This window comes from Apostichopus japonicus, chromosome 11, assembly GCF_037975245.1.
Source record: "Apostichopus japonicus isolate 1M-3 chromosome 11, ASM3797524v1, whole genome shotgun sequence".
NCBI lineage: Eukaryota > Metazoa > Echinodermata > Holothuroidea > Aspidochirotida > Stichopodidae > Apostichopus > Apostichopus japonicus.
In genome coordinates, this window is record NC_092571.1 from 4,145,606 (window position 1) to 4,167,596 (window position 21,991).

General features: G+C 37.6%; 1 protein-coding gene and 1 long non-coding RNA gene across 7 annotated transcripts in view; one reads left to right on the forward strand and one right to left on the reverse strand.

The window, feature by feature from the left end:
- LOC139975860 (TPR repeat-containing protein DDB_G0287407-like) overlaps positions 1-21,991 on the reverse strand; it is a 136,499-nt gene that overhangs the window by 54,542 nt on the left and 59,966 nt on the right. The window lies entirely within an intron of this gene.
- On the forward strand, positions 12,805-17,339 carry LOC139976138 (uncharacterized). Its single transcript, XR_011796011.1, has 4 exons — positions 12,805-13,797; positions 14,670-14,853; positions 15,226-15,429; positions 15,954-17,339. It is a non-coding gene; the product is annotated as an uncharacterized lncRNA (long non-coding RNA).

Genomic DNA, 21,991 nt, shown 5'->3' on the forward strand with positions numbered 1-21,991 from the left:
AAAGTGTGCAAACTTTTCCAGCAGTGTGTTCAGTCTCGTTCTTGTCTTTACTGCAGCAGATTGTTGATAAACTTCGAATCTCTCCTGAAGCACGACTATCCATCCTTATGAGAAATTTTACTCCATGAGAAATACACGATTGTTTGACTATGTAAAAAGTGAAAGTTGGCAGATGCTAAATTCATTTGGTTAAGACATCTATAAAGTGGCTATGATCATTTCGGGACATCCTAAACAAAAATAGCACTGTTTTATCTGTAAAATTGAAATATATAGGTAATGTAAAATTGTAATGTAAGGAAGGTATCCGTAAGTTTCCACATTTCATGAACGGTATATATATGCTTAAATAAAATTAAAAAATTGTGATTGGGGAATAAGTACACAGAAAATAGTTTGGGAATATGTATTTCATGCCTCTTTATGACCCTTTAAACACTTCATTTTTCTCAAACACACACGATATACCTACACAATTCGATACTTCAATAATCCCACAGTGTGAAGTTAACGCAAATATTCGACTTTTCGAACATTTTAGAGATATTTGGAAACATATTCCGCTTGTCTCCTATTATTACATGAAGCAAAATCGATAAGCCTTCCGCCGGCAAGTCTATGTTTTGTAGTAACATTTGACGACGCAATGGGGATTTGATCCCGCCAGATCGTTGTGTGGAAGCGTGCACATACTCAGGATCAGACCCCGCAAAGGCAATCAAGATTGCAGTGTGGGCGCTCGGGGTATCAAGCGACTCGAATTCTCCGGTTACTTGATGTCATTATGTAGGTCGTGCTGCATGTGCTCCTAATGTTTGATATTAGGCGTGTAAGTTTAGCATACATGAATAGTTTCAGTCTGGCGTTCATTAACTTATATAGACACGTATATGTCCATAAGTGCTTCAACTTGAAGACACTGAAGTTACTCACGTTCGAATACATTGCGTATGGCACCATGTGTGTTATTTTACAACCAGTTCATCTACCCACTCCAAAGAAATGTCCCTATTTTCCTAACTCAATGTTGATTCTCGATAGGGCGATGGCTATTCGCTTTCTGCCGAGATATATGATGGCGAAACTTCGCCCGCTCCGTTCTGTTTACTGCATGTATATATATATATATATATATATATATATATATATATATATATATATATATATATAAATAGCATCACACCGCGAGTGTGCGGGTTTGAATGCGTACAGACCAAAACACTTACTATGGATTGTAAACCTTTCCGTCTTTGCGTATTCTTTCGTTCGTTGTTGATCCACCTTGCGGTCTCAAAATATGTGAAAGTGACTTGGGTCAGCTTAACTACCTCTATGGGGAAAAACAGGAATAGATCCTCATTGTGTTCTCAAATGTGGATAATGTCGTACAGCCGCCTCCCCCCCCCCCCCCCCCGCCCAATATACACACATCACTACCATAAGTCCATAACAACGAAACATCGGTTGGTTCATTTCACACAGTCACTCTCTTGCACTGTATCTGCATCTGATATGTTTATAGTCACTGCCACAGCACTGCATGTATGAGGAACTCATTAAGCAGGTAAATTATCAAGCTACAAATCATGCAGTGAGATCTAGGGTTAAATTGTGGAAGTATATGTCCAACTTATTATGTGGAGATAATATTTTAAAAGTTTTTATTGTGATAACCTTTTAGCTGTTATAATCTGTACCACCAATTGACATGCCTATACCAAGTATGATTAGATAATCAGTGGCCTGGTTTATTCAACCAAGTCAACTCAAGAATCCCTTACAGTGGGCAAAAAGAGGAAATAGACCACTGACCGTTTGCCTCCACGAAGATCTGCCACGCCATAGTCAACCTTATCTCTTCATTTTCCCCAATATATTTTTTAATTTTTTAATTCCAGTTTTATTTATGAATAAAAATTAGCTAATTATGTTAATTGATTATGTTAAGGGAGTGACTCATTTTATGCAATGTTATTCCTTTGTTTTTACAACCTTTGTTTCATGGACACTGAACACTGGTTTGTGGCCTAAACGCAACTGTTTGAAATATTTTGTCTTCTTTGAAATTATTCAAAAGAAATATGTGGGTTTGTATTTAGGGGTTAATTTATTAAGGCCCAAAATAAGAACTTTTGATGAACGCAACACTCCACATCATAGTTTGCAAATATTTGACAAGGTTTCCAGATTTATCAAAACTTCAAATGTGTGTATCTTGGAAACGGAAAGAGCATTTCGAACATTTTCAAAAGATTTTGAATGAGATTGTCACATGCACACAACAATTTTACTGAAAATGGGCAAATTGGCTAAATATCGGTATCTCTTTACAATATGTTAGAGTCACTGAAAATGACACATCAAAAAAATATTAAACCGAAATATTGTATGAAATATTCCTCAAAATTAATTTTTAAGAACATATTGTGCAATCAAAATGAGTACAGTTTGGATTTGACAAAGTCATCATTTATTTTGATAGAATTATCATACTTTTGTTATCAGGTACAGACTACACAGTAGCTGTTCCTTTTAATGTCTCATTCTTCCAAGCATGATTTCAGAAAAGCAAGATCCATTGACTGAGAGCTAACAGGGAAACTGAATTATCCCAAACCTTTATACCCAGTGGCATATTCAAGGGGGGGGGGGGAGGGGGGTACCGGGATGGTTTTTTTTGTGTAGAAATACAGACTAATGATCATATGCGTAGGAATCAAATGTTTTCCAATGGCGAAATGGCTGTTCACATATACAGTGATTGTTCTGATATGTTCAAAGACATATTAGTGCTCTATTTTTGGTTTGATGTTACCTAAAACGTTAACTACGGTAATTTGTAGGACTTAGGCCCTTGGATCCACCAAATGCTACATTTTCAACACGTTTATGACAAGTGGGGAATATATATTTTAAGCCCATCCCTTGTACATTTCAGTATGCTAATATATGATATACGACATACATACGATATGATCTTTGCAGTATATCTACATGCATCCTGCCGCCCTCCAACAACTTGCGATAAACATGGTTAAATTAGCGGGCATTAGGTCATTTTTTATTCTTTGCACAGTAACCAGCTTCAGGCTAAAAGATTTAGGGTTCGCGGTTAGGAAGTTAACTTGATTTTTATTGGGGGAGGGGGGGGGGTCATTTCAAAGTTTAGGTGTCAATATTGTGCAGTTGATGAAAGTTTAAATTACTTTTCATGGAAATGGTAGATTCAGTTATATATTTAGAACACTGCACCATGATGAGAATGTACATCTTTTAGGGGATCCAACTCTGACACCTGTTCCAAATTCGGTCCCTTCACTTTATACTATACTACTTACCAGCTAGTCCTTGAGCAGGACCCTGCTTTCGGTATACATGTTACACAAACCTTCACTAAAGGCAAAGGCCTACCTGTATACGGTAAAGGTCTGTGCAATATACTGTAACCAGGGTCCTGCTCGAGGACTAGTTAGTACATGTAGCTAGGCCAATAGTGGGCAGACCCAACCTAAGGTCCATATAGTTATGCATTTTTGATTTAAGTTTAATCAGCATATATAAGTTTGGTATTTTATTGAAGCTAAAAGTCTACTTAAAGGTAATTTTGTTTAAACATTTGATTTCCGACATTCCCGGCAGGTGCACGCAGCATTCGAAGGGCTCAATTAAATTAGTTGAAAAGTACAGTTTGTTTTTGCATGGATTTGGTCTAGACACTCGTTTTACTTGATTTCCGATATTCAAAGCATTTGTTGCAAATGTTCCCTTGTTGCATACTCCATGTCTCCCTCTCTCACTCTCTCTCTCCCTCTCTCTATAAATGCTGAGCATATATAATAAAATTCCACCTCACGACCGGTTTCGTCCTTTTGGGACTCATCAGGCGAAGGTAGGAATCGAACCCAGGATCTTCGTGTCACGAACCGCAGTCCGTACCACTCGACCACAGTGATTCTACTGGCTCTGAATAACTGTCATTAAGGGCGTATTTACCCAAGTGTTCCTTCACAGCCGTTAAAGGAATGACATTAAGGTACCTGCAAAAACATAATTCCAAATTCGCACCGGAAAAGCATGGGCGTCCAAGGTTGGGGGGGGGGGGCGTGGGGGACGCTCTCCAGAGGCGCATTCAACTACGCCCTACCAAACTCAGTCGGGAGAAATTTGGAATCCCCCCCCCCCTCCACCAATACTCCCACTTTTTAAATGATGTGCTTGTCGCCGAGTCTCCTGCATAGAAAATCAAAACATTAAAGAAAGAACCAAAACCATATTCTCTCCTTGATCAAACTGATAACCGTTTTGATATTATCTGTCAACTGCGCTTTGGTGTTATGCTTTAATGCACGGATGTATGTATACACTGTTTAACGTGTATTTCTATCTATACATTTAAACTATAACATACAGTGTTGTATGTCCAACAAAAAGTAAGGGCAACTACCCTATCTATGATGCAATCAAAGTATCTAGGCGCTTTGGTATAACGCTTAAATGCCCGGATGTATGTATACACAGTTTAACGTGTATTTATATCTATACATTTAAACTATAACATATATGTGTTGTCTGTCCAACAAAAAGTAAGGGCAACTACCCTATCTATGACGCAACCAAAGTATCTATGCGCTTTTGTATAACGCTTGAACGCACGGATGTATTTACACTGTTTGCGTGCATTTATATCTATACATTTTTGTATAACGGTTTAGTGCACGGATGTATGTATACACTGTTTACATGCAAGTATATCTATACATTTAAACTATAACATTCAGCGTTGTTTGTCCAACGAAAAGTAAGCGCGACTACCTTAGCTATGACGCAACGAAAATATCTATGCGCTTTGCACGGATGTATGTACACACTGTGTACTTTGTATTTATATAACGTACAGCTTTTGCTATCTAATTAAAAGTAAGCGCAACTACCCTAACTATGACTCAACCAAAGTATCTATGCGCTTTTGTATAACGTTTGAACGCCCGGATGTATGTATGCACTGTTTACCGTGCATTTTTATGTATACATTAAAACTATTAGACACAGAGCGTTGTCTGTTCAACGAAAAGTAAGCGCAACGACCTTAGCTATGACGCAACGTCAATATAAGATATAAGATATAAGAATCTTTATTGGCCATAAAAGGAATTGGAGTTCACTCCATCTCAATATAACATACATAAAACAGTCAAAAATACATCAAAACATATGAATTATAATAATTATGTTTTACCGGCGTATAATAAGACGTTGTCTTGTAATGTTGATATTGATGTATAGTACATAACACAAACACGAAACACAATACAGATTGTACTTGTTTACGTACTGTATAAGATTGTTGTAACAATTTTTAACAGCTACATCAGGTTTGCATTGTATGTGTTACTAGAGACGTCTTTAATGTTGGTGCTAGTATTTTAATGAATTATTTGAAGTATTGTACATAACACAAATGCAACACACTAACAATACATTTTGTACTTATGTACTTCAATAGTTTGAAGTGTTACGTTATAATCATATATAACTGCATTATGCACACATTGTAAGTAGTATCGGTGCTGATTAGGCCTACTTGACGAAAACAAAATTAATTGGGTGTCTTACCGCGAATGTCTGTATTAACCCATCAACCACCATTTTGCTTTTTTCTGTTGTCGCCGTTAATATATTTATAAATGGAAAGAGAATCCTTGATTTGTAATATATATGCTTCGTTATAACTTTGAGATTCTCAAACTCTACATTTTATTAGACTATATCAATCTTTATTAATTAAGCTGGCAATGTTCAAACTTCAAAGATCAAGATATGAGCAACTATATATGAAATCTTTTAAATATGTAAATATATGTCGTCTAACCTTTTTCTTAAAGGTAATCATTTCAGCCCCCAAATATGCTAGAAAGTCAAATACTGGTCACCAATGTTCAACACGCATTTTAAAAGTTGTTACCTACATTGAAACAATTAGTTGTTTATTCTAACAAACCTCAATGTCTGGGAATCATTTTGAGTTTCAAAACCCTGCAGGAAAATATATTTGGAACAACTAGCCACTTTTAGCTTTCAATTGTGATGACCTTTAAAAGGCTTAGTGAGAAGAGCATTGAAAGGAAGACATTAAAACAGACATTTAGCTGGCATACTACAACGCCATGAAGGCAAGTAATGTTTCTATTCCAGGTTTTCAAACCAAGTCACTTAAAGTTCATTGAAATATCTAGACTACTCATTTATGGAAATTCGATGATGACGTCGATTCCTCAGTGTCTGCATAATTGTTTATGTTAATCCATTGTTTCGAAAATTATAATTTCAATCACATTTAATCATTTGTCCTTCACAAATTACAGATTTTAAGGGAAGGACCCAGGATTTTAAAATGGAGGGGTTGTGGTCCTGAGGACGTTGAAGCCGAATCCAATGAAAGGGGGATGTGGGGTCTTCTCCCTCCCCCCCCCCCTCAAAAAAAAACTAGGTGCATAATTACGTTTACACGCAAGATTTCGCTAAAACTACATTAAATTTCTGTGGCCATAACAGACACATGTTTTACTGATGACCATTGAAATGATTTTGGAGAGCTGGCCTGATAAACCGTGTGTTACACTACATATTCCAGCCACTGATCGATAAGATTAGTATAGATGGGGAAACATATGTGGGTCTTTGACTAAAACATTGATGAGTGCGACAACCGAGTACGAGAAGATACGAATACGGGCACAAAGATCCGAGTACGCATATATTAAATATGCTTTCTCTGAGTATAAGTATGGGTATAAGTAAAGTAACCAAACACAGTACAAGAACGAGTACAATAACATATTCCCTTCCACTCGCAATCCAAATAATCAGGGGCAGCGGCGGCAGGGCCCATTCAGTTTAATAAAAAAAAATGTATTTTTTAACGGGTACATTCGAACAGTAAAATAACGTCATTAGAATTCAAATAAAGAACAGCTCCTCTCATGTTTACTATTTCCTATTGTAACCAGTTCAATTTTTTATTAGTTGAGTACATACTTCATAAATGGACAACTCATTTCGTGTAATTACGTCTAATTTTAGTCATCAATTGAGTGCTTGATACGTGTTACCGGAAGCCGATTAACACGCCAAACGTTCGCTGTGAATTCTGGACTGCTCACATAGCGTACACATCTTGTCGTATAGGTTTCAGTAATATGAAAGCAAATGCACCACTTGAATTGCATTAATCTCTCTCTATTGTTATTAACTTGTTTCGAATAAGTAAGATGTGGTTCGTCAATGAGTATCGATAAAGTCCTTTAGTGTGTTACGTGTTACATAACGGGGACTGCTTGGTATTCCATGAACATAGGCGTACGAGGCGGGGGGGGGCAGGGGGTAGACTGCCCCCCCCCCCAAATTTCCAATGGACAAGAAATTCGGGCAAAAGTCCTGAAAAATTCGGGCAGTCTAAGAGGAGAAAAAAATATATATATAAATATGTAGTAGCTTGCCCGAATCTTTTTCATATTTTTGCCCGAAAATTCGGTGGAGAGCGTTCTGTGTTATTTGTTTTGTGACATTAATATTAATATAGGCCTAATGATTTTCTTTATTTAGCATCATGATGCCCGAATTTTTCCGTGTAGCACCACCGCAAGCGCAGCTCATCTGGGCTACCACGCTTTTTGCACTATCGCCCAAAATTATTAACAGGGAACGCCGCTCACAATCGTGGTGACAAGCATGCATGGAGATTAGCAGTCTCTGAAGTGAAAAAAACCGCAGTAAACATTTTTTTCTAACTAGTCAACTGTATATCTGGACATCCCAGACATGAGTGTATATAAGAAACATTTTCTTTTTCATGGATGGTGGGGGGGATTGCCTACAAGCCTAAAAGTACAGGTTTATCATATTCTTTGTTATTGCATTTTTTGTTCTTCTAATTTACCAAATTTTGGGGGAAGTGTAAATTTCTAAACGTGAGTTTATAAAATAAAGAATGTTTAGATGCAACTTGCAAGGCCTCAGAAGTGCCATTTCCGGCAATCTGAGAGGCATATTTTGCCAAAAAAATTCTTGTACGCTACGCGCCAACTGATGGTGGCGCTCCGCTTAGATAGTGTCACGGGAAATTTCGGGCACAAAAGTTTCTGCCCCCCCAAACCGAAATGGTCCCGTACGCCTATGTCCATGAATGGCAGTTTTCTTCAACTGTTCATTGTTTATCAGAATGTAGTCCATTGACTTGTAAAACAAATAGAATAAAGAACAAGGACTCGGATAACTTTCTTCCGAGATCAAACTAGTTTTATCCTGAGACGTGTACAACGAACAGATAGACCGAAGAGTTGAAGACATCCCGAAGACCATGTGTAGTATGTGTTCCCTTTCAAGCGGAATGGTGATACACACTTGACGATGATCACGCAGTCACAGTCTCGATGTAAAGGGACTGGGGTTGAGAGCGGATCAGACGTTCGGTAGTTTGGTTTTCGTGCCCAGGTTCTTTCCTGGGTGACTTTTCTTAAAAAATATCCCCGGTATTCAATCATGGGAGAATGATCGACAGATATATTTTGTTGTAACTTGATAAGTCACTTAAATAATTAAATAATGAATAAGGCAGAATTTAGTCTTGATATGTTATAATACAAAGAGAACAGAAAACTACGAGCCCAATAATGTTTCTGTAGCTGTTCCAGTATTTTTCAAGATATGTATCGTAAAATATACTTAATTTCTGGAATATTCGTTTAGGCTAACTTGATGGTGACGTCGGCTCCTCATGGTAGTTCTTATAGTTAATGTTAATTCGTTGTTTTTGAGGTCAACCAGAATATGTTCGATAAACTTCATATAAGCAACAGAGCACCTTTGGATGGCATTCAACACCATTTGTCCTTAACAAATTTGTAATAAATTATGAACATGTTATTTGAGACCATATAATCTTAATTTTTCCCATTGAGTTTTGTACTAGTGCAACTGAGAAACTAGTCTGATGGGATGTGTACTAAACTAAGAGGTTCAGTCACGTTAACTAGTGAACCTCAATTGTTTATAGGATCTTTCCCCAAAAAACAAACAACAAATTATTAAATGTGCTATAGGAATACAACCCTAGCTAGACTGAGAGCAGTGGTTTTTAACGGTCCACGGCATATCAAAGTTAATTTTGTTCCTGAAGTTATCAAAACACAATATGGGGTATTTTTTATGAATCTCAAACAAAGTTCTTAAGAATCACTCAGTTTCCGAAACTACGGTACCTACTATCCGGTATGAAAATTTTGCTACAACACTGTGGCTAAGAATGGGGACCATCTCTACACTGGTTTACCTTGGTTTTCTTGCAAAAGTGATATAGATTGAATTCTTTGTTTATTAAAATGTTATCTCATGGTCTTGCTGGCTTATATGTCTCTGGCATTGCAACGAATATAATGCTTGTTTCAGTGATGTAGGTTGTGTAAATCATTTGAGTGTTAATTAAGTTACTGCAAACCCTTGTGAACCGCATGACTGTTTAAATATTTTGCTTGGCTAACCACAAATAACCCATTACAATAAAATTGATTCCACCTTCAGAGTGCCAAGAACGGCTCTTAAGTAATTCGATGGCGCTAGTTTGAAACAGGGTGTTTTTTAATATAAATAATTTTATGGCTCTTAAAGGCATCCGTAGATTCACTGTTAGGAGAATAGCGCCTCATCAGGCCACTTATTCAGTGGACGGTGGCTGCAAGCATGCCGGTCGCAGAGAGTGTCCCCACCTCTGGCCAAAGGCAAGGATTCACGCACACCACCTAGTACGCTTCTGGTCGATTTGACCGACCCTCTGCGCATCCTCCCGGGTTCTTTTGCGACAACAAGGGAGACATGGTACGGGATCCTAGGCCACAAAAACCACCATCCCACAGCCAGAGGTATTATCGCCTCAGGCCTGTCTTTGAACCCTAGCCACGATTTACACGACCGACGAGGAATGAGTCTTTCGTCACCCTCTTAACAGCATCGGCCATCACATCAGCTAGTAAATTATATGGTTGAATTAATTTTCTTTCAGTTTATTCACATTTTCACTTTACAAACCTACTAGAAAGCAATAAATACAGGATTAAACAAAGAAAGGAAAGAATTACTTATGATTACAAGCTAAGAAAAGGGAATAAGTTAATCTACACTCTTACACTACGGTAACTTAATTTGTACTACCCCCCGTACCATTTCACAGAACGACGAACCATGAATCCACGTTTTCATAAATTTGATTTCTGACCATCTTCTAAAATCAATTTCAATGCGTTCTTGTATATCTCTTTTAAACAATTTGACCACCTCCTTTTCATCAATAATTCTCTTATCAAAAACCAGCCGACACCTTCTATTCCAAACTATCTTTTTAACAATACTAAAAATTAAACAAGTCTTTCCCATGTTAACCTATGTATTCCAGGGTTAGGACTACCACGTAAAAATACATCGCAAGTGAGTAACACATTCCTACCAACTACTCTTTTGAAAAATGTATCAACCCAGGATATAACTCTCGATATATGTGGACACTCCCAAAACATATGTCGAATAGTCTCTGGATTCTTGCAAAACGAACAGAGACCATCCCCAATCCCCCACCTGTGCAGTTTCTCTGCCGTGCACATTGCCTCGTGAGTAATTCTCCAATTTAAAACTACATAAAATGGGGAGAAACGCCATTTTCCAAATGCTGTCCCAGTCGCAAGATGGATCATTGCTTTGAACCCTAGGTATAACCGTTTCATTGTCCAAAATACTAACCAGTTCCCTGGTACTAGAAATCTTTACAAACGTAGGGTCTATCGAGTGCATAAACTGGATAATTGAGATCGCATTACTGTACGACTTTGTTGTGTCATAACAATTAGGAACCGAATTCGACCACAGATGGGGGTACAACCGCCGAAGCTTAACAGACAAAAAATACCTAGCAAAAAGATAGTTACACGAGTCTAACTCGCTACGACAGAGAAACGGAAGTAAATGTTTCACATATAAAGCTTTCATCTTAAACTCGAAATGATCCAAACCCAACCCTCCGAACCTATAGTTTAACGAAACGACCTTCCGTGCCACTAATTCGGTCTTTCCTTCCCATAAAAACTTGAAACATAATTGATTCACCTTTGCAACAAAGTCCCTACTTGGACAAAAACCAGGAGCAAGGTAATAGAACAAAGGGAATAAACAAATATTAATAACGGCAACCTTTCCGAGCAAAGTAAGATACCGTTTGTCCCACGCTTCAATCTTAGACTTCATCTTATCTAGTTGTTTCTCCCAATTACTACGAACACTCTCCTGTGACCCAAAACAAACGCCACAAATTGTTATTCCGAGTTCCCCCCAATTGATGTTCCCTCTAAGTTTACGCCCAACAAAACCCCCTAACTTCAAACCTTTAGTCTTACTTAGATTTAGTGAGGCCCCAGTAGCTAGCTTGAACCTTTCAAATGCTCGAAAATACTCAATTATATCGGTCTGACTTGTTGCGACACAAGTCACGTCGTCTGCGTATTGCAAACATTTTACAGATTTCCCTTTTCCTCCAGGTATGTAAAGACCTCGGATATCCCGTGACTTCTCAATGTATCTAGCTAACGGTTCAATAAATAAAACATACAAGGCTGGGGACAGAGGACAGCCTTGACGAACTCCCCGATGAATGAATATATCATCTGTGAAACTACCGTTTACATTGACCAGACTTTTGATATTTGTGTACAGAACTTTGACCCATTGACGAAACGTAGTTCCAAATTTCATTTTTAATAAAACTTTAAACATAAAATCCCAATTGACTTTGTCAAAAGCCTTGTGCTGATCTACAGATATTAGAGCACATGGATTACCTTTCATATTAGAATACTCAATAATATCGCGAACCGTGGCCAAAGTAGTATGAATGCTACGGCCAGGCACAGAACACGTTTGAAAATCATTAACAATTGTAGACATAACTGTAGACAATCTTGCTTGCAAAGTCTTCGCTAACAGCTTATAATCAGTATTTAAAAGACTAATTGGTCTACGATTGCCTGGGTCCAAAGGATCACCATCTTTCTTAAGCAAACTTATAATAGCAGTTCTCTGCGACTCAGTAAGAGACCGTCACTGAAAACATCTAAAAATCTTTTCCAACTAAGTCAAAGAAAGTAACATAAAATTCACAGGGGAGCCCATCGCTTCCCGGGGACTTGCCGTAGGCCATAGAAACTAGGACCTTCTTAATCTCGGTTAGCTCAAGAGGCCTTTCTAACGTTTCACACTCTTCCTTAGATAAAGCGTTTTTAACCCAGGAGAAAATTCCTGTTAATACCTGTTACAATTTCAATTGGTTTTAACCGGAACCAACAGGGACTAACAGGTACCTGTTAACGACAATTGGTTTTAACAGGTATTGTGACCAAAACCAGTTTATACCAGTTAATTGCCTGTTGCAACAGGTAAATTACCTGTAAGCTGTAACAGGTACCAATTGGTTTTAACAGGTACCTGTTAAACCAGTTGCTTTCAACAGGTAAAATACCTGTTGAAAACAACTGGTTTAACAGGTACCTGTTGAAAACAACTGGTTGAACAGGTACCTGTTGAAAACAACTGGTTGAACAGGTACCTGTTGAAAACAACTGGTTGAACAGGTACCTGTTGAAAACAACTGGTTGAACAGGTACCTGTTGAAAACAACTGGTTTAACAGGTACCTGTTGAAAACAACTGGTTTAACAGGTACCTGTTGAAAACAACTGGTTTAACAGGTACCTGTTGAAAACAACTGGTTTAACAGGTACCTGTTGAAAACAACTGGTTTAACAGGTACCTGTTGAAAACAACTGGTTTAACAGGTACCTGTTGAAAACAACTGGTTTAACAGGTACCTGTTACACCAGTTGCATTCAACAGGTACCAGTTGGTTCAAATTTCTGTCTCCACTTTAAGGCACATAATGGTGGATCACCGTTGTCAGGGAAGGTTTATGAGGGGAGGGGGGCTTGAAAATTTTTGTTTCTCAAAAAGGGCTTATATGCAAAATGATGCAATTATTTCCTTTTTTTTGCTCCCTTCGTTTTTTTTTCACCGTCGGACATCACGTCCCCAATTTTTTTTTGTGGAGGTACTCTTTCCCCTGCCCCCCTCCCCCTTCCCCACCCTCGCTGGCTTTGCCACTGCAAAGATGTGGTATAGCATATGTCTGATCACTGAATTGTTTATTCTATTTGGTACATTAAGGTAAAATGAAAAATTCACATATTAAATTTATGAGAGAGTTCTTCCAGATAGTATATGAATACGTAGCATACACATACATCAAAAGATTGAGACGAGCTCGCATCTATATTTAGATCAGTGATTCATAGTCTAAGAAAGTAAGACGCATATTGCCAAGTCAAGATCAAGATAAAAATAATTAATGTTTAAATTGTATTATGATTTAATCCTTTCTTATTTACTATTGTTTTAAATTTTTGATATCAATTAATGATATTTGTAATTTTCAGTGACATAAAACTCTCAAATCGGGGCCAAAGACAATTTTTTTAATTTTTTCAATAATCACATTTTGTACGAGGTTGAACTTTGACTTCAACACTATATTCAATTTCGAAACCGAGGAGCAACGGCAACTTGCATTGCACAGCGTTAGCATTGCTTGGCATGGTTTAATACGATCACTCTAAGCAACTTTCAACTGTTAATCACCCAAGAAGATCTATAGAAGAATGGAAGTATTAACCGCCACCATCGGCCTACCTGTTGTTCCTTAAACTTGGAGGTAAAACTAACGTTAATTGTTAGGCCACTGGCACTTGTGACCGTTGTTAGGCTAGCGTTTCGCAATACACAAGGCAATTACAGTGAGTAGCCTAGGTTTTCTATTGAGTACTGCAGTGCATTCTCAACAATAAACTGTGCATTCTAAACACCAATTAACAATGTGTTATGTGTGTATTGGGCTAGATTGAACAGTCGCACATAATCTTCTAATTTATTTCCAAACAAATGCTGGGACTGAGTTTCAATAGTGTAGTTTACTTGAAGCTTAGGTCTACGCTCATTTGGTAAAGATGTCTTGAATTTCCCATGTGAATCTAAATGGGTAGGCTATGTGATATTGAATAAAACAAGGCTAGACCTTCAAACTTACTGTTACAGTAGGCTGAACAAATTATGTTGGCTAGTCACCGGTATTATATACTTTAGTACTAGGGCCTACTACTAGTAAGACTAAAAAAACGACTGAAAGACAACTGACTTAGTGTGACAAAGAACTGTTTCTACTTTCTTCTCTAGCCTAGGTCTAAATAAGACTTGTTAAGTGAGCAAGCAAAATAACAACTTAAAACAATTAGGCCTATAAATAAGTTGGCTCAGTGCATTTGTGTTTCTAAAATCTTGTATTTTTAGATCTTAAAAACAAACAAAGATTTAGCCCATGTTTTATTATCTCTGTAGTCTGGGCATTGATTCTGGTTGCAATGATGACACTCTGGTTCAGATGTTTAGCTTCATACAGTCTGCTTCAGACTTTGGGAATCTTTTTTTCAGACTATTGTGGAAGCAAATCTCACATCACTTTGTGGTGACAACTTTATTTCATTTTTTTCAAATGATGGCTACTGCTGCTTTGCTATTTCCTTTTTCCAGGAAGAATTGAAAAACCAAATATCCAGGTGAGGTTTCCTGTGATGTACGACACCAGTGTGGAGGCAACAACAGAAGAGGAGAACGTATATGGCTTAAAGACATAATGGTGTAAGATAATATTAAGAGTTTATCCAAGAGTCCAAAAAGCAAAGGAACAAGTGCCATAGAGAAAAAAGATGGAAGGGTGAGTTTAACTATTGTACCCAAATGTGTAATGATATTATTTAGATACTTTTCATAACCTGTTTATATATAATATATAAATACATCATTTACGTACAAGCGTCATAAGTTTGGCCAATTTTTTACTGATTTGGGATAATTATAAACATGGTTATCAAGCTTTGAAAAATAACTTGGTGTTATAGTGCAAAGCTAGTAATTATTTGGTAAGCTGCTATTCCTGGCTTATAACTTGAGGGACCTTGATTTAAATGTTTACCTCCCAATATGTTGATATAAAATTTTAATGTTAATGTATGTTTATGATAATGTGAGTTATCATGTGCTATATCTGTATATATGCTTACAGGTATATCATATTTTCTGTTCACAGGTCAATATTGGTGCAGATTTTGGGCTTCCTGAAGACAAGTGGGAGGCCATTTGTAGTTAAGTATGTTCGTGAAGACTTTACTGGTGTTGATTTGGGGTACCAACACTTTGAAAACGAAAGTCGTTGGGAATGCTTGCACAAGATTCAACAGTGACAGAGATGCAAAACCGCTGTTGTCTCCCGTGAAGGTTAATGCTATGGAAGGTTAGTCATTATGAAAAGCTTTCAAACAAGTTACCATTTATATTACAAGCTCATGACTTAGTACACAAGTGTACAATATAATTGACTAAATAAGCTGTTTTTCAGGAGTAAGTATTTTTTTAACACTGACAGAACTATTTATCAGTAGGATTATGCATTCCAGTATCATGAGTTAACGACTGATATCATTTTGATTGGTTCTTAATTGCCTTTGAGTTCTGACAGAAAGCCTACAATCAAACTACCATAGTGGTGTAGTTTTTCCAACCAAAAGATTGAGCAAACCCAAATTCTAAACCAAAAGAATGTTCTTGGTTAGACTGTTATTGCTAGTCCATTCAGGTTGGATACCAACAGAGATAAATATCGTGAGACATTCTAAACCATAGGAAAGTTTGACCTTAACTTTCCATGAAAGCACTCATCTAGCAATGCAAGAGAGTTTGTTAAGTTTTAGGACCACACTGTTAGTGTTAATCATGATAAGTCAATTCTTAAGTGTTCATACGCTTTGTTTCTTGCAGCACAATTCGTGGAACGTTTGAAAGAAAGCTGCAGTTTACTGAGGAAGTTGCAAGGTTCAGAAAATACATATCCGAGAAGCTGACGTCAATCGTAAAACAAAGAAGGCCTTAAAACATTAGTATCATATTATTTTTTTTCAATGGTTATTGCTTACCATTAAACAGTCTTTAGTTTTATTCAAACTGACAGCATATTGCTGTCACTGACAAGTTAACTTTTCAGAGGAATTTTTCCAGACAGTTCTTTTTTCAAAGTAGGATTAAACCCATATTTATTATTATGTTTTAAACAGTTATTGTTGCCATTATATGGTATTTAGTTTTTTAATTAAATTCAGGAAATGGAAAGTATGTTGCTGTCAATTACAACTTAAGTTTTCAATGGAGATCTTCTGGACAGTTTTTTTCTTGAAAGTGGCTTAACCATGACTATTATAGACTGATGTTGACTTTTACTTGGCAAAGTCATCTTTCCACTTTTGCCTTATTTTTCTTAAAGAACTAACATTTCTAGTAATCAGTATGTACAAATGCCATTAAACAGTATTCAGATTTTTATTCAAACTCCAGAATAGACAGTATATTGTCGTCACATATGTGTTCAGTATAAATATGCATTACAAATACATGCTTTGTAGGTAAATATTGTTTTTTAAGATCTGATTGGTAGCCAATTTAAGAATGAATTCCTTTCAAAAGGTTACTGTCTGACTAGCTATTATTATTGTCTGCCTAGCATGCAGAATTGCAGACTACATACTTTGGTAATGCTAACTCTTGAATAACTTTTATATATTCAGCTGTAACTTTTATTTTGATATAATGATTGATAAAAATTAACCTTTATATTGTTTTAACAGATAGAGTTTCCTTTCTTAATTGCCACAGCAATACATGAAATCATTGTTTTAATGAACATATTTAGTTGGTATTTCATAATATATGTAAGTTTTTAATGTGTAATATGAAAGCGTTTACTTCAGAAGTTTGCTTTCTTGTTAGACTCCAAATTTATGTTTTCTTTTTCATTGCCCTCAACTTTGCATTATTGTGCAGTACTATACTTTTGTCATTCATGTTTGATCCATTAACTTGTCTTAACTTTGTTGGAATAAAATGATATTTTCAGATTTTTGTTAACAGTGATTTTTACTCCATCTGCTGGAAGTTCTCCCTCGCCTTAACTTGCTTGTTAAGTGTTAGACCTACATCATGTGCAACTGTAAAGAGTAATTTTAACCTGTTGAAATTCATCGCCACCTGTTTTCACCAGATAACTTGTTGAAAACAATTGAACCTGTGGAAAATCCTACTGTTATAACCAGCTTAAAACCTTCCATACATGTTCTTACCTGTTCAAACGTTTTCAATACCAGTAAAGACATGTTGAAAACAGAACCAGTTAAAACCTGTTACCCCTGTTGAAAACAGTTGAAACCAGTTCATACAGTATGTTATTACCAGTTAATAGCTGTTGCGCCTGTTGAAAACAGTTGAAACCTGTTATTACCAGTTAATACCTGTTCATGCCAGTTAAAAGCTGTTGTGCCTGTTGAAACTTGTTGAGAACAGTTGAAACCGGTTAATACCAGTTAAAAACTGTTATGCCGGTTGAAAACAGTTGAAACCTGTTATTACCAGTTAATACCTCTTAATACCAGCTAAAGCTGTTGTGCCTGTTGAAACCTGTTGAAAACAGTTGAAACCTGTTAATACCAGCTAATATCTGTTAATACCAGTTAAAAACTGTTATGCCTGTGAAAACAGTTGAAACCTGTTAATACCAGTTAATACCTGTCAATACCAGTTAACACCCGTAAATACCATTTAATACCTGTTATTACCTGTCACCAAATACCAGTTGCAACAGGTACCTGTTAAAACCAGTTCAACAGGTATTAACTGGAATTTTCACCTGGGAACGCAGTCCAAGAACTCGTTTTGGCATTGTTCGTCTACACTAATCTCCTTTTTATATAAATTGCTATAAAACCCATGAAACACTGTTAACATATCCTCATTAAAGACCACTCTACCTCTGGAATCCCGTATACTATCAATTGTTTTGAACTTTGCACGTGCGTGTTCTCGTTTATAAAAGAACGCAGACGGTCGCTCCCCCTCTTCAACAAACCTGGCTCTAGCCCGAATTATGGCCCCTCTGCTTTGCTCTCTTAAAATACGATCAATCTCAGCCCTGTTCCCAGTAATACAAGTTTCCTTTAGCTGAGCTAACTTTTGTCGTCTCTCCCCCGCACGACGAATACCATGGGTGATCATTAAATCCCTAATTCTTCTCTTTATCTCTTCCCACCAATCTGAAATTGACTCAAAACCTGACTTTAAATTACCCCAAAGAGCATAATAGAACTCTAACTCTTTACAAAAGTCTATATCCTTTAGCATAGAAACATTGCACTTCCAAAAGCCTTGGCCTTTGTTTGGAGCACAAGGGATAACAATAGAAACCCCAATAGCTTTGTGGTCAGAGTAAATACAGGGAATACAACAAGAATCTGCAAAGGCCATATCCTTTGGAATGCAAATCCTATCAAGCCTGCTGCTTTGGACTTGACCCGGGTTTTTCCAGGTAACTCCTGCTTGTGTTGGATAAGATACCCTCCACGAATCGATCAAATTACTAAAAGATAACAAAGACTCCAACTCATTTCGACCCACAAAACAAGAATAAAAAGGCGAGTTCACCAATCTGTCCTGATCCTCCATAATACAGTTAAAATCCCCTCCTAATATAATAGGTTCTCTTCCCCGCGTGTAAGTACTCATATTATTGAAAAACATCGCCTTTCAGACCCGGAATTGGGTGCATAAATGTTACAGATACGTACTGAAAAACTGGAGAAAGTACACAGAACAGAAATACAACGCCCGATATCGTCATGGCGGATCTGAGAATAAGTACAATTCAATTTATCGGAAAAGGCGATCAGAACCCCACAAGAATGTACCGAATAAGAAGGAGAAAAGAAAACCTTCCCCTTCCAGCTATTTTTAAAACCATCAAAATCATTTTCTCTCAGATAAGTTTCTTGCATTAACACAATATATACATTCAAGAGTTTTACCCACTCTGTTATACGAGCTCGTCTTACCGAATCTCGCAAGCCCCCTACATTTATACTCAGTGTAGAAACGTTACAATTTGATTTACGACTCATATCCATTTATAAAAAATATTTGTCGAAAAACGCTGTACCATGCTGAAGTACATAACTTGGATGTTCGTTAGCCAAATGGATTATCCAATCTTTTGGATCACTCATGACCCCCTTACACCTTTTCACTGGGCATGTAAATTTACCCGGTTTTGTACCGGCGTGCTGTTCCTCTAAGTGAAGCACAATATCCTCAAATGAATGAAAGGCCTCTTGACAACGTGGCTGAAAACATGATATCCAATTTGCTTTCCCTGACCAAACATTGCACTGTTCTATTCTCTCTTTAGCCCTCTGTAGGGCACTGCTTCCATCCCGACTCTGGGACCGCTGACCGCGTCCGATAGGAGATTCTCTCCTACTTCGCGTAGAACGTTTTGGTGTAATCCAGGCGTCATCCTTGTCATCCGTCTGGTCCGCCTTGCGCTTTGATTCTTTCGAATTTGGCACAGGGACTTCCATTGCCTCCACTTCTGTAACGGGGGTTTCCACCGAACACTCCGCAGCAGTTGTGGCCGGGGTATCGTGTTCACCCACCACATCTTCCGCCTCACTCTCCACCTGCGCATCCTCCATTATCTCTGTCCTTACCGCGTAGGTAACCGGTTGACATTGATCTTGTACTGGCTTAGGCCCTCCCAACTCTTTTGTAACATGATTATCGCATTCGGCCCACTCCGATGACTGGGGTCTGACTTTACTTGCGAATGATATCGGGCAATCCCGATACAGATGGCCAGACTTTCCGCATGTCTGGAAAGAAACTGGTGCTTCACAGTTCTTTGAAGTGTGGCCTAGCTTAAGGCAGTTAAAACATCTCACCTCCTGACATTCACTAGCAATATGACCTTCTTTGTCACATGTCAGGCACGTTCTTGGCTGGCCACTGTATCGGACCCAGCAGTTTCGACCTCCCAACTTTAACGAAGAAGGTATGTCCTTCTCCAGTTCCACCTTGTACTGTCTGGTTCCATTGAATAGTCCAGGAAACTCACGGTATTCCTGGAACCTCGAGCCTCAAACCTTTCCATACTTTCCTAGAATAAAACGGACCACGTTATCGTCCAGTTCAAATGGCACGTATAAAACTGTGACAATTTTCACCTGATCAGTATATGATGTCGATGTAGCACCGTTCAGTCCACACAAAACTGGCATAAACTGCCGCTTTAGATCATCCGTCTTAAAGGTAACATCAAACTCTCTTTTCAGTAAACTCTGAACCGTCACCAAATGTTCCTTTGCAGATATACCTATGCCTTCTAACTTTCCTAGGACCGATCGGATAGTGTTGTCCTCATCAAAGTGCATCAGTACAGACTGCGAGCGAATCAAATCCGCTGACATTTTCAAAACGTAGAGAACGACAAACCAATAAAGTAATATATAAGCGCTGAAAATGCACAAAGCAAAGAGCAGAGAAAACACGTCTGAACCGTACGAGGTTGAATTGTTGAATTAATATTGGTTGAATTAATATATCAAGAATTCAGCGTCGACTACTGAAAGAGAAAAAGAAATTTTAAACGTGTATAACCAACCATTGATGGAGTCGAACTCAGTTCATCAGGTTACCAGTCCACTGCTCTACCCTCTGAGCCATTTGACAAGTTAACTTTTAGCGAGCCTAAATTGGTATTATTGGTTGGATACAATCAAATGGTAACAATGAATAACACTGCCTTCAACGAAATCTCTATTGGTGCTGTTTTACTCTCATTAGAGCAACGGATCTGAATATCTTTATTAACAAGAAGCTCACGCTTCAATGTCTTTGTTTACATTGCAGCAAGCAGTAAGAATGTCGTTTCCTTCCAAGACGTAAACGTACAATGGGCTTATGCCCCGATACTATCGATGACTTCGAAGCAAGCAGTAAAGACAAACGTATTCCGTGAAATCTTCTTATTCACAAAAAGTTACTTAAGATTATGCTCGCAAGAGAGGTCTTGCTGTAAGTTGTCTCCCTTTACAACTATATTCTATGCAGACGATCGTGAACTGGGATTAAGCCTGAAATTTCAACAAACATACCTATTCATATTTCAAGACCTTTTTGAATGAGGAAGGGACAATACTTATTAAGTCAAACACGTTAACTACATGTGACTAATCTTATTTAGGGATCTGAATGGCTGGAAATAGCACAGTAATTCGAAACCTGAAACATGATTCATAGGGTTTTGAGTTTATGCCAGTAGATTTGGGAAACACGGGGATCGGGAATTCGTCAACTACAAGACTTTGTTTAGTCCGCAGTGACTTGTTGTGTTTATTGATCCTCTGAACTGCGTGTAAAGTCCCCCCCCCCCCCCCAATGACTGTGTCCCACACATATACAAAAGTGTGTATTTAGTGTAGTACAAAATATTAAAATCATCTTTATAAATATCGAATTTTTATTTATTATCAGCCAACTTGATCACGTTGTTCACAATTGTTGCATTTTGAAAGACTGAATGGTAATGAGGAAGGAACGGTGATGAGGACGAGGTTTGGATGTTTTTATAGCTTTGATATGTGCAATATATTTTGTCAACATTCTGACATGGTCGACTCTATCAGCAGCTAAAATCTCTATAAAGCATGAGTTATAGGAGGCAATAGCATCCCTTTCAAAGTCATAGCTACTCTCCCTTCACCGCCGCCCCTCCTTCTCATTCCATTTGCCGATACGTTACTGCACCATGAAAATCGTATCTTATATCTCTATAACAAAGAAATAAACGAACGGAATACAAATTAAGTTTCCTCCTCCTATTGATTTGAAAAGAGGTATTTGAGTCGCCTCTAATAGAGTGTGGATTTGAAATAATTAAACATAAAACAAAATATTATTTGCCTTTCATCCAGAACTCTGTT